General features: G+C 37.9%; 1 non-coding gene across 1 annotated transcript; it reads left to right on the top strand.

Moving 5' to 3' along the window:
* Positions 1–12,478: 12,478 nt before the first annotated feature.
* On the top strand, positions 12,479–12,588 carry LOC131149996 (small nucleolar RNA R71). The gene has a single exon (XR_009135383.1). It is a non-coding gene; the product is annotated as a small nucleolar RNA R71 (small nucleolar RNA).
* The last annotated feature ends 1,941 nt before the right edge of the window (positions 12,589–14,529 follow it).

The raw sequence follows: 14,529 nt of genomic DNA, 5'->3' as shown, positions 1-14,529 counted from the left end.
AATGCAGCACTAGAATCAAGACTATATGTAAATTGAAGATGGTTTTTGACCAATTTGGAGTCAAATTTGTGGTTTTGCATGATTAGATTGAGAATCAAGGGCACGTTGTGTTAAAGGGCTGTTGGTGATATAAAGCTGCAGTATGTATATGTATAAATTCAACAACATGGTGACAAATTATAGGAAAAAGGAATGTCGTTTGCCAAACTTTGAGCTCCATTTCAAGCTTTTCAACACCTTTCTCAAATGTAAAGAAAAGGTTTGCAAAATCATTATTGATGGAAGATGTCCAATGAATGTGATTTCCATAAATGGGATCACTTGAATGCAGCTTCATCCAGAGCCTCACCTAGGAGACTAATGAGATATCTTGGGTTGATAACTATACATGTTTGCAATGATAAAGGGGTAGCATCAAGGTTTGGAGCCATGGACAAATTAGAGGAGGAAGAAAGGAGAAGGAGGAGAGAAATACAATGAGGAAAACTCATGTTTAAATTCAATTCAAATTCATCAACAACTAGTTGTATACAACATGACTTTCACACACTATTTATAAGAAAGTCTCTACACATCAAATTACGCATATCCCTAAAACAACATGAATTACAAACAAACCCCTACATTACACAAATATTACAAACAACCTCCAAATACACATAATCCTATACTAATCAATACTAAAAACATAATAAACTACTAACTAAACCCAATAATTATCAATCCAATTCTTCTTAAGTAGCCTCCAACATAGATCTTCCCAATGCCTTGCTTTTTGTTGTACATCACACACTCAAAAGGACTCTTATTCGTGGACCTATTCACAAAATGATTATTAGCAAAATCACCAGTAGGTAGCATCAAGTCCCAATTTCCCTGTTTTTCTTCCACTACACACCTAAGTAGGCCACTAAGACCATAATTCACAACCTCAATCTGACCATCAATTTGGGGGGTGCAAGCAAAAGAAAACATCAAGTAAATTTCACACATTTTTCAAAGCGTCTTCCAAAAGTAACTAGAGAACTTGATATCCCTATCAAACACCATGGAAGTTGACAACCCATGCAATTTGGTGATATCTTTATAGAATAATTTAACCAAATGGGATGCATCAAAATTCAAAAGTCTTACTACCTCAAATAAATGTGCCATTTTGGAAAAACTATTAGCAAAAAAAAAATATAAAAATGTCCCAAGACTGTTGCACGAAGTCCAAGAACAAAATTTGTACTTAGGTCTCTCAAGGTATGTTTGGTAATGGAGGAGGGGTATAAAGACCAAAGTTGTCTCTCCTAGACTTGGCTAAATGACAGATACAACACTGAGACACTTTCCTAGCAACATCCCCCATAAAGTAAGCCCAATAAAGCCCATCCTCAACTAACACAATGGTTTTATCCCTTCCTAGAATACCAACAAAACCTTCAACATGCAATTTTCCCAAACTAAGAGATCCCCCAAAAAAAAAAAGTACAAGGAATGCATAACCTAGTATCTCTAAATAGGAGTCCCTCACAGACAATGAAATTTACAAATGATGGACCTCATTCATCTCCTTAAAGATAAGCCCAAAATCTGAACAACTAGAATACCCATCCTTTCAATGACTTATGTTCTCATGATATGGAGAATAACTAAGGCCATTAGCCACCTCATTCTAAAGATCAGAACGGTGTGTAATACCCAACCAGCATGTTTCGCACTAAACTGCTTGAGCTCAAATATCACCCAAAAAAACAAAAAAACAAAAAAAACAAAAAACAAAAAAAAAAAATAAATAAAAAAAAATAGGGTGGTAAAAAAAGAGTGCAAAATCTTGGGATAACTAGTAATATGTCCAATGTTGAAGGCATCTCACAACGGCATAAAACTCGTCATTGTACATGCTATATCCCTCTTAGAATTTGAGAGTTTTTCACAAAGAAATGTTACAGGGTGTCCCTCCTGACTTAGAACCCTCCCATATACCTACCCCAGAGGCATCACAAGCCAACCGGTCACGAGCTGAGCTTGTTCAGGGCATTATGCTTGCCTGTGACCACTTATCTTGTGTGTTTGGGATGGATTTCCATCATGTAAATGCTAGTGTGGGTTTATTTCCTGCTATTTGTTTCTTTTTATGTCAAATAAGGCAATATGACTCCTCAGTCACTTTGATGTTTCCTAATGTCAGGATGAGAATTGCGAGTAAATCTCATTAAGGGAGGGTGAGGGTTCATCATTCTTGTAAAACTCGCTAGCTATTGTTAACGTGTTTAGCCTACTTGCCTCCCTCGCTAAACACACAATGTTAACAAAGGTGTTGTTAATGAATTACGTTGCTTTAATGTTACTGCTTGCTTGTCAATACTTTCATAATTGCTTACTGCTTTCGCTAATATTTAGTTAAATGATAATGAAAGTGTTTGATGGATGAATTGTAGTAAACGTTAGACTGGCTAGTTAAGCAAGAGTGCTTTAGCTAGCGCCACACGGTCCTTTCATAAAGGTGTAAAAATAGTTAGCTCGTGAAACCTAGCATCAGAGCTTAGTGAATTGCTACATGAATTCAGTTACCTTCGTTGTGGAATTTAGAAAGCTTTGGTAAGTGACCATGGTACCAAACAATGTTGAGAGAATTAGTGTGCTAGAAGCACATGCTGAGACAACAGCCAACAATGCGGCCAACGAGATGGCCCAACTAAGGACACTTGTTGATGAAGTGACGGAATCACAAAAGCATCAAGCAAGTTTGATACATGAAATGTCAGAGGACTTTCACCACACTATGGAAACTTTGCAATCTTGGATAGCTGATCTAGATGCAAGGATGAATCTTATGGTTCTTGCTATGGAAAACTCTAACGCTTTAGGGTTTAGCAAGACCAAGGTATTAGAACCCAAGACGTAGGGGGGTGCCTGTGATTCCAAGGAGTTGGAGAACTTCTTATTTGATATGGAGTAGTACATACATGTTGTGAGGATGACCTCAAAATAGGTGAAAGTGGGTCAAACTGTGGTGGCGTACCAAGCACAATGAAATTGAAATTGGACGTTGTGTAGTGGATAGTTAGGTAGACTTGAAGAGAGAGCTCAAGACCCAATTCTTTCCTAACAATGTTGAGTATAATGCTAGGAAAAAACTGAGAGACCTCAAGCAATGTGGGCCAATCAGGGAATAGGTGGAACAATTTTTTGCTTCGATGTTGGATATCAAGGATTTGTCAAAGAAGGACAATTTGTTCTATTTTCTTAAGGGGTTGAAGTTGTGGGCAAGAACTGAACTTCATAGGCAAAGAGTTCAAGACTTTTCTACCACACAAGCTATTGCAGAACGACTACACTGACGATAACACCACTTCGTCCAAAGAGTTTGGCAGAGCGGGAAATAGTGAAAATTCTTTCAAGAAAGGCAAACCCAAAAGTGGGGGAACCGACAATAAAGCATCAACCTCAAAGGAAACTTCGTCATCTCGAGAGTTCAACACACCCAATGGAAAGGGTAAAATTTCATACTACTTGTGTCGAGACCCTCATAGTGTTTTTGAGTGCCCTCACAAAGCAACACTCAATGCCTTATAAGCTTCCACTTTGGGATAGGAAGTGGAAAGCGATAGGGAAGAGGATGATACCCCGAGGATGGATGCAATGTGGCAAGTGAAGACATTGGAAAAGCAAGCAAAAGCACTGAAAGTTACACAAACAAAAGGACTGATGTTTATGGACTTGAGGATCAATGGACAGAGTACCCGCACTATGGTGGATACCGGGGTTGCTTATAATTTTTTTTTTTTTGCAATCAGAAGTATGGAGACTCAACTTATCATTGGAGAAGGATACATGAAGCATGAAAGCATGAATTCTGTAGCCTAGCCTACTCTGGGAGTAGCCAAGCAAGTGACAGTGAAGCTTGGAGACTGGGAAGGTCATGTGAATTTCACAGCAGTGTTATTGGATGATTTTCCAGTCATTTTGGGAATGGAATTCCTGAGGGGGACGAAGGCAATGCTGATGCCTTCTGCTGGTTCCCCATGTCTGATGGAAGATCACCTATGCATGGTGCAAGTCGTTGCAATGAAAGGAGACGATAGGAAGTTTCTTTCAGCCAAGAAACTCAACAAAGGATTGAGAAAGGGTGAGCAGACACATTTAGCCACGGTGGTGGTAGATGAAGGAGCGGGCCAAGAGCTAGTGCCTATGACCATTTAAGCAGTGTTGGATGAGTACAAGGAGGTGATGCCAAATAAGCTGTCTCATAAATTGCCTCTACGACGGACTGTGGAGTATGAAATCGAGTTGTTGTCAGTAGTGAAACCACCTACCAAAGGGCCATATCGGATAGCGCCTCTAGAGTTAGCAAAGCAGAGGGAACAACTTGATGAATTTTTAGAAGCGGGATATGTTTGCCCTTCCAAAGCACCATTGGGAGCACCGGTGTTGTTTCAGAGGAATCATAAAGAGCATCTACAGAAGATGTTCGACGGGTTAAGGCGAAACAATCTGTATGGGAAGAAAGAGAAACACAATTTTCGCTCAATGAAGCATCAAATTCCTTGGTCATGTGATTAAGCAAGGTCATCTCCAGAGGGATACGGAGAAGGAAAGGGTGATTCAAGAATGGAAGATACGGAGAAGGAAAGGACGATTCAAGAATGGAAGATCCCCATGATAGTAAAGGAGTTGCGTTCTTTTCTTGGCCTTGCCAACTACTACAAAAAGTTCGTAGAGAGGTATTCACGGAGAATGGCTCCAATGATAGAACTACTAAAGCAAAGGTATTATTGGCCGCATATGCATGATGATGTGGTTGATTATACCTGGACTTGTCTCACTTGCCAACAAGACAAGGTGGAGCGGAAGACGAGTACAAGGCTGTTGGAGCCCCTACCAGTACCATCCGAATCATAGGAAAGTGTCTCACTGGACTTCATCACCAACCTGCCTAGAGTGGGAGATGTAGGGTCTATACTTGTGGTTATAGATAATTTTTCGAATTATGATACGTTCATAACCGCACCAGAGTACTGTTCGGCAGAAGAGATAACACAATTGTTCGTTACGAATATTGTGAAGTTTTAGGGTGTTCCCCAAGACATTATAAGTAACTGATACTCATAATTCACTAGTAACTTCTGGATAGAACTTTTCAGAATCCTCGAATCACAACTTGAAATCTATTCAAGTTACTATCGACAAACAAATGAATAGATGGAGAGATTCAATAGGCTACTGTAAGAGTACTTGCGCCACTTCGTCAATGCCAACCAGAAGAATTGAGTGCAACTACTTGATGTGGCTCAGTTATGTTTCATTGCCCAAAAGAGTTCAACAACCAGCAAGAGCCCTTTCGAGCTTGTTACAAGCCAGAAGCCACTGTTACCTCACATAGTGGATGGACCATAAAGAGGAAAGAGTCTTAGGGCGTACATCTTCACCAAAGAATGGAAACAAAATGCAGATATTGCCCGAGCCTACCTAGAGAAAGCTTCTAAGCAAATGAAGAAGTAGGCAAATCAGGGGAGAAGACCGCAACACTTCAACATAGGTGACTTGGTGCTTGTTAAACTCAATCTTGAATAGATCAGGTCACTATGAGGACGAGATAGGAGACTACTTCCTAAATATGAAGGAACAGTCCCCATCTTGGCCGAAGTCAGGAAGGCCTCTTATAGAATCGACCCTCCGACTTGGATGAAAGTGCATCATGTGTTTCATGTCAACTGTTTCAAGTCATTCAATGGTGACACCGACAATTCGAGCAGAAGTCATTCAAACAGAGCAAAGATGAATACAGTGCAACCTGACAGACGTGAAATTGAAGATATCCTTATAGGTAGAGAGTTCACATCTTCAAGGAAGAAGTGGTAGGAGTTCTTAGTGAAGTGGAAAGGTCTTGGTGATGAAGAAATTAGCTAGATTTCTACGAAAGATATGCAACTGTTCATGGACAAAGTTGAAGTGTACCTAGCATCAACGTCTACAAGTATGTCGACCACATAAGTGGGGGAGTTTCATGAACCAAACTTGTTCAAGACATTATGCTTGCCTATGACCGTTTGTCTCATGTGTTTGGGATGGATTTCCATCATGTAAATAATAGTGTAGGTTTATTATTCTGGTATTTGTTTCTTTTTATGCCAAATAAGGCAGTATGACTTCTTGGTCACTTTGATGTTTCCTAATGTTAGAATGAGAATTGCATGTAAAGCTCTTTAGGGGAGGGTGAGTGTTCATCAGTCTTGTAAAACTCACTAGCTATTGTCAATGTGTTTAGCCTACTTGCCTCCCTCGCCAAACACACAATGTTAATGGAGGTGTTGTTAATGAATTTTGTTGCTTCAATGTTTACTGCTTGCTTGCAACTGCTTTCATTCATGCATACTGCTTCCATTGATATTTGATTGAATGATAATGAAAGTGTTTCGTGGATGAATTGTGGTAAATGATAGGTTGGCTAGTTAAGTAAAAGTGTTTTATCTAGTGTCGCATGGTCCTTTCACAATGGTGTGAAAATAGTCAACCCGTGACACCCAAAGACTCTAGTAAAGTGGAGATGCCAAAGCAAAGAGTCACCTTTTTCTTGACATCTCTAAAAGCTCTAGGGGCTAAAGGGTTCCAATGAAACTCCCTTGTCTTCAAACACCTAGTGATGGGAGCCATGATGGTGCCAAAAAGGCTTATGGATGGCCTATGGAAAGTAACTACGCCATGAAAGCTACAAACCTCAATAAAAGTTCTAGGCTTAGGCTACTCTCTAATGGCTTTAAGCTTATCGGGATAGTAGCTATTCCCTAATCCTGTTGCACTTCTTAAGCTTAGCAGATAACTTGGCTTTCCTCAAAGGGATATAGATCTCATGAAATTGTATCAAGTGCTCCTCCGTAGTCTTAACAATGAAATAGAACATTAGGAATTTTCATATGAATGACTTCAAAACATGTCATAAGTCTTATAAAAGCGTCGGGAGCTATGGAGATCCAAAGGGCATGACCAACCAGTTAAAATAGACCATCCTAGGCCATTTTCCACACATTTCCATATCCATCGTGAAGGTCAATCTTGGAGTACTAACTAAAGGCAACTTCCTCAAGTCTAGGCAAAAGGAACCTATACTTGATGGTAATTTTATTGATAATTCTACCCATCTACACAAATCCTCCAAGATCCATCCTTTCAGAGTTGAAAGAACTATTACTATAGAGGATAAATGCAATGTCTCACAATGCCTTTGTCAAGGAGTTCTCCTACCTACCTATTCAAATCAACATGCTCTTCAAGTTCATCCTATATTATAGCAAATTAGGTAATTGTGAACCTGGATGGAGATCTATGGCATACTAAATGTCTCGTATAGGTGGTAGCTCACTAGGTAACTTATTGGGTACTACATCAGAGAACTCAACTAATAGCTCTCCTGCCTCTAATGAATACTCACATGGAAACTCTCGATCCTTAGAAAAAACTTCTTAAGCAACAATTGCTAAAATACACCTATTTTCTAAGCTTTCTCGTTCAAAAGCCCTATGATCTACCAGGTGACTGCTTCTTTGAACTAGGATTTGAAGAGCAATCTTATCTGCTAGGAGTCCTTAGGAGTGAGCTTGATAGGGATCAAAATGATCTTGTAATCTTTATGCCTAAACAAAAAAGTGGTATCCCTACTATGATTGGTTACATCATGATCAAATAACCACGGATTCCCTAATAGGACATGGGCCACATCCATCGGGAGTATATCATAGTAAACCCTATCCTTATAATCTCCAATATGGATGGGTGCAAGACACCTCTCACTGACACATAGATTTGTCCAATTTTTACCTAATTCACTCTAAAAGGATGAAGGTGTGGCTCTCTTTTAAGGTTCAATCTTCCTAGAGCAGCTTTTGAAATCGCATTCATGCTACTATTCTCATCAATAACAGCTTGCATGTCCTATCTCCAAATCGAAAATGAAAGTGTAGAAAATAGTGGTACATTTCCACTTTTCACTATCCGTAGTAGTGAGTAAGACACACCTAACCTCACTAACTTGGTTGTCATCCTCCTTAAAATCATCAACAAGCTCACCCCCATCTTAAGTACTTAACAGAATCTACAACCAGATCTTCGTAATCAAGCATGTCATCAATGAAAACACTAAAGCTAAGGCTCGTTGGGAACAAGGGGCAGCAATGTGACATCTAGCACTAGCCTGAGGAATACAAGACCCACTAGAGCAAACAAACAAATGATGGGACTCTATTTGCTTCACAAAACTCTCTCTAAGGGTAAAAAGAGGGATGATAGACCTAGACTGAGGAAAGGATTTGAAATGATGAGACTCACTCACCAAAGATGAAGATCTATAAGGAATCTTGAGGTGTTTTTTTATGACAAGAACTTTCCAATAAGTTGCTTCTAAAGACTTAGGTGAAAACAATTCAACCTCTTTCCTAACATCCTCCTTAATATCATTGATGAACCTAGTCATAGTTGATGCATGACCTCAACAATACAAAGACTAAGCATTAACCCCTCAAATTGCTCAATATAGCTTGCTATAGTACCACTCAAAAGTAATCCTCCATTACCCCTACCCAATCAAAAAAGGAATTTGGGGTCCAATTTCCATCATAGGTATGCACATCTATCTTCATTCATTTTGAAGCATCTCCATAGTCATACTGATAATGTCTAGGGGGAATGTGAACATGCTTAGGGTTTGGTTGGTACCCTACATTGTCAAACTCCTCAAAGCTACCGCAAATCTAGACTCTAGATTAAACTGAGGATGGAGGAACTGTACTGGTCTAATGGTCTGTTTTGAAGTCCAACTCATCTTATAGGGTGCTATAAGAACTCCTGGAGTGGAAAGAATGCCCTAGGCTAAAATTAATTGTTCTAAGCCATCTACCAAACAACTTTATAGCTTGGGGAAACTGCGTGCTATGCTCTAATTTTTGGCCCAACAGATCCTGAAGAATGTCTAACCAAATAGACAAACAATGGGTATTGTGCAAGTTCAGCGGGAACTGGTCCAATGTTTTTGTTGGTAGCCATGCATAATGCAATGAGGTACAATGATAATAAGGAATACTAAACTTTACTATAAGTGATATAAATCCTAAATTACCATGATGCACATACATGAAGCTATTGAACACAATGCATATGAATTGACACGGTCCTAACTCCTATATAGCATGACAAGAAGTATGGGTATGAACAAGGATTCAAGCAATGAATTAGCTACAAGAATTCAAAAGACAAAGGGCAGATTTTTTTAAAATGGTAACAAGAAACTTGGAATTATGCAAATTACTAGTTTTTCTAATCAGGCAAACATTAATCAAAATGAATGGGAAAATTTTGTTGCCTCACTCTAGATCTTGAACACAAATTGCGATAACTATCAAGTTTTCAGCATAGTCGCACAATGTCTCAACTCCCAGCTCCTCAAATCCTTAGAAACAGCCTTGAAACAGCACCAAATAGGCTTAAATCCAATGTTAGCTTTTTAATTATCCTCCAAAAACGTGCATCATGTGGTAACATCTAATTTTCTCATACCACATGATTATGCATCAAATTTTTGTAATTAGGCATTTAAAATTCCCGCATTAAAGACCATAATTTTGGTTAAATGTCCAATTACGTATAATATTTTGATCATTGAGTTCATTTGATAATTTAAAGATAATTACCCTAATTTTGTTGGAAATCTATGAACACTCATATTTTATTATTGCAGGATAATTTTTAGAAGTCGAGTCATGCATGCAAAGAGAGGCCGTTTTCAATACTATTTCGTAATCTATACATAACTCTCTCATTCGACCTCCAATTTAGATGATTCAAGATGATGTAGAAAGCTAAAATAACCCTCTACAATGTTCATGTTTTGCATTTTGAGAAATACGACCTGCATTAAGGTCAAAATCAGACATGAAGTTAGCATACACTGTTTTTATGGACTATTTCGACATTACTTCATAATCTGAGCGTAACATTCTCGTCGGAGCTCCGATCGAGATAATTCAAAATTCTACGGCAATTCAAGAAAATTATCTACAATTTTAATGTTTTGATCTTTAAGAGTTATGGACTGTAGGAAGGTCGAAATCGAGCATGAAATTGGAGGGCAAACCATGTGCTTTTGAAAAAAAAGGATGATGTGACCCGGCATTGTAGCTCAGTCCTCTTAGTGGGTGCTGGGTGATGCGTTGGGTGAGGTAAAGAACGGAAAGAAAGGAAAGAAGAAAAGGAAAAGAAAAGTCAAAGATGGGGTGGTTATGTTGAAAAGGGGACTTAGGGTTACTTTAGGAGGATACCGTTGTCGGGTTGAAAGGGTGGAGGCCATGAACAGCTTTCCTGGTGGTTGGCTGTGTAGACACAAGAAAAAATAAATATAAGAGAGATTGAGGGAGGCCGTAACACACACAAGAGGTTTTGAATAAATTCTTTTTGGTGGGAGGCATACATGTAGCCATGAGCAGGAGTCTTTCTTGGAATCTTTGAGAGGTGGCACTGAAGACAAGCAACAAATGAATAGCAAGGGGGGCTGATGACATGCAAAAAATTAAAATCTTTTCGAGAACCGAATAGTGGCGAACAACAGCGGTGCTCTGGGTGTTTGCGGCATGCGACGACGATGTTGTGGGTGCTGATTTGTCTTCAGTTCTCTAAATAAAAGAAAGCAAGATGAAAACGTTTATATTTGATTTAATTTTCGGCATGAACTAATATTTGTATTCTAGGAAAACAATGTAGCCCAATTTTAAACTATGCTTACTTCTCAATGCTAATATGAAGTAGTTTTCTTTAATGTTTTTCTGAGTTATTCTACACATATTGCTTTTAATTAACTGACCATTAATTAGATGATGTTGGTCTTGTGATTTGCTACCAAAATGGAGAATTATAAGATAGATCTTGGATAAATCAGCATAGGTGAATATAGAGGTCGAAAGACTTATATGAACTTACATAACATTAAAAATCGAGGGTCTTATTGCACTCTTGCATTATTAATTTGCATATTCTTATATTAAATAATAAATAAGAATAGGTTTTGATGGACTATAGAAAGAGACTTTTAGAAAAATTGGAGATTTGCTAACAAATAGAGAAAACAAAGTCAAATTTGTTAGATGAGTAAAGCATAGTGAGAAACTAGGTGAAATCGGTTTCCTAGAAGTTTTCACCCTCATTAATTTGATACATGGCAACCAATTTTATTTTCCCTTTAATAGTTTATTTAAAGTAGTCTTATTTCAATTTTGCATTCTAAAATTATTAATCTTTCTAAATAAAATCAAGATTAGTATAATTTCGATATTGGTAAAATTAAGATCAATCCCTGAGGATGATACTCTTCACGTCACTATATTATAATACTACGATACTATGCACTTGCAGTTTCGCACCGATTAAGTTTTTCATGCCATTGTCGAGGATTGAGTTTTTCTTATTTTGGTCAATATTGATACAAATAATCTTGGTTTTAATTTAAAATTTTATTTTTATATTTTTTATTTTATTTCTTCTCTTTTATTTTATTTTATTTTATTTATTTTTTATTTCAGATGTGTATTTTATGTTGGATGCGCCATGCTAGAACCCGTGCCATTATTCCTTTTGATCCAGAGATTGAAAGAACACTTAGAGCACTAAGAAAGAAGAAGAAGTTACTAACCATGGAGAACAGACAAGATAATGTGTAGCCACGTGCTTTGAAGGATTATGTACGGCCAATGTTGAATGACAACTATTCGGGTATCAAACACCAGCCCATTAATACCAAAAATTTTGAGCTTAAACCCACATTAATCAGCATGGTGCAACAAGCCCAATTCAGCGGATCACCACTTGATGATCCCAATATCCATCTGGCGATGTTTCTAGAGATTTTAATACTATAAATATCAATGGTGTTGCTGAAGACATCATTAGACTCAGATTGTTCCCTTTTTCTATAAGGGACAAAGCAAGAGGTTGGTTACAGTCTCTACAACCGGTGAGTATCACTAGTTGGCAGGACATGGTAGAAAAATTTTGGACTAAATTCTATCCACCTACAAAAACAGCTCAACTCAGGAGTGAGATTGGTCAAAATTGTGGCAAAGGATCACCACAATAATTGTAGTTCCAATTGTTGATGTATTGAACCTGTTCTTGACTCACTCCATTGCTCGGATCTGTCCTACTTGTAGCTGCCACATATTTTGCACTTTGTGGTATCCTTTGTGCTGTCAAAGCTGAAATTTAATGAGACAGTAAAGCAACTTGAGCTGAAAGTGCTGCAAACGGCTCTAAGTCATGAATTCCAGCAACTTTGTTAGTCATAGTTCTTTCAGTTGGCCATTAATAGTTATTTGAGGTCATTTCTTTCAGTAGAGTAGTAGCACTCTCAGGTGTTTTTGACATCAAAGTTCCCCTAAATGCAACATCAACTAAAGTCTGAATTTGCCCTTTTAACCCATTATAGAACATTTGAATTTGCAACCGATTCGGCAATCCATGTTGTGGGCAGCGTCGAAATATCAAATCTTTGTACCTTTCTCATGCTTCACAGAGTGATTCAAAATCATGTTGCTTGAATTGACCAATCTCACTCTTGAGTTGAGCTGTTTTTACAGGTAAAAAGAATTTAACCAAAAAATTTTCTACCATGTCCTGCCATCTAGTGATACTCCCCGTTTGTAGAGACTGTAACCAACCTTTTACTTTATCCCTCAAAGAAAAATGGAACAATCTCAGTCTAATGGTGTCCTTAGTAACACCATTGATCTTTACAGTGTCACAAATCTCCAGAAACATCACCAGATGGATATTAGGATCATCAAGTGGTGATCCGCTGAATTGGGCTTGTTGCACCATGTTGATTAATGCGGGTTTAAGCTCAAAATTGTTGGCATTAATAGACTAATCTCTGATACCTAAATAGTTGTCATTCACGACTGATCATACATAATCCTTTAAGGCGCATTGCTGCACATTATCTTGTCCGTTCTCCATGGCTAGTACCTTCTTCCTTCTTAGTGCTCTAAGCATTCTTTCAATCTCTAGATCAAAAGGAATAATGGCACGGGTTCTAGCACGGCGCATCCAACATAAAAAACACACCAGAAATAAAGAAGAAAAAAATATAATAAAATAAAAGAGAAAAGAAATAAAATATAAAAATGTAAAAATAAAATTTTAAATTAAAATCAAGATTACTTTGTATCGATATTGGAAAAAATAAAAAAAACTAAATCCCCGACAATGGCGCCAAAAACTTGATCGGTGCAAAGCTGCAAGTGCACAGTATCGTAGTTTTATTATATAGTGATGTGAAGAGTATCGTCCTCAAGGATTGATATCTTAATTTTACCAAGTACCGAAATTATACTAATCTTGATTTTATTTTGAAAGATTAATAATTTTATAGTGCGAAATTGAAATAAGGCTACTTTAAATAAACTATTCAAAGGAAAATAAAACTGATTGCCACGTATCAAATTAATCAGGGTGAAAACTTCTAGGAAATCGATTTCACCTAGTTTCTCACTATGTTTTACTCATCTAACTAATTCAACTTCGTTTTCTCTATTTGTTAGCAAATCTCCAATTTTTCGAAAAGTCTCTTTCGATAGTCAATCAATACCTATTCTTATTTATTATTTAACATAATAATATGCAAATTAATGACGCAAGAACACAATAAGACCCTTGATTTTTAATGCTGCATAAGTTCATATAAGTCTTTCGATCTCTATATTCACCTACGCTGATTTATCTTAGATCTATCCTATAATTCTCCCTTTCATTAGAAAATCACAAGACAAACATCATCTAATTAGTGGCAGTTAATTAAAAGCATTACGCGCACAATAACTCAGACAAACATTAACGAAAACTACTTCCGATTAGCATCGAAGAGCAAGCATAGTTTCAAACTGGGCTACATCGTTTTCCTAAAATATAAAAATTAGTTCATGCTGAAAATTAAATCAAACATAAACGTTTTCACCATGCTTTCTTTTATTTGGAGAATAGAAGAAAAAATCAGCATCCACATCACCGCCGTCGCGCGCCGCGAACACTCGGAGCACCGCCATTGTTCGCCGCTTTTCGGTTCCTAAAAATATTTTATTTTTCTGCGTGTTGTCAGCCCCCCTTGCCATTTATTTGTTGCTTGTCTTCAGCGCCACCTCACAAAGATTCCAAGAAAGACTCCAAGAAAACCTCCTGCTCACGGCCGCCTGTAAGCCTCCCACCAAAAAGAATTTATTCAAAACTTCCCATGAGTGTTGCGGCCTCCCTAAATCTCTTTTTTATTTTTTTTTCTTGTGTCTACGCAGCCAACCTCCAGGAAAGCTGTTCACAGCCTCCCCCCCCCCCCCCCTTTTTCAACCCCACAGTGGTCTCCTCCTAAAGTAACCCTAAGTCCCCCTTTCAACATGGGCCCCCATCTTTGACTTTTCTTTTCCTTTTCTTCTTTCCTTTTTATTCCTTTCTTTCTTTCCTTTCTTTGCCTCATCCAACGTATCACCCAGTGCCCACTAAGAGGACCTGGCTACA

The sequence above is a fragment of the Malania oleifera genome, chromosome 2 (genome assembly GCF_029873635.1).
Source record: "Malania oleifera isolate guangnan ecotype guangnan chromosome 2, ASM2987363v1, whole genome shotgun sequence".
NCBI classification, from domain to species: domain Eukaryota; kingdom Viridiplantae; phylum Streptophyta; class Magnoliopsida; order Santalales; family Ximeniaceae; genus Malania; species Malania oleifera.
Note: the sequence above shows the minus strand (reverse complement) of the source record. Positions and strands in the feature narration are given on the sequence as shown.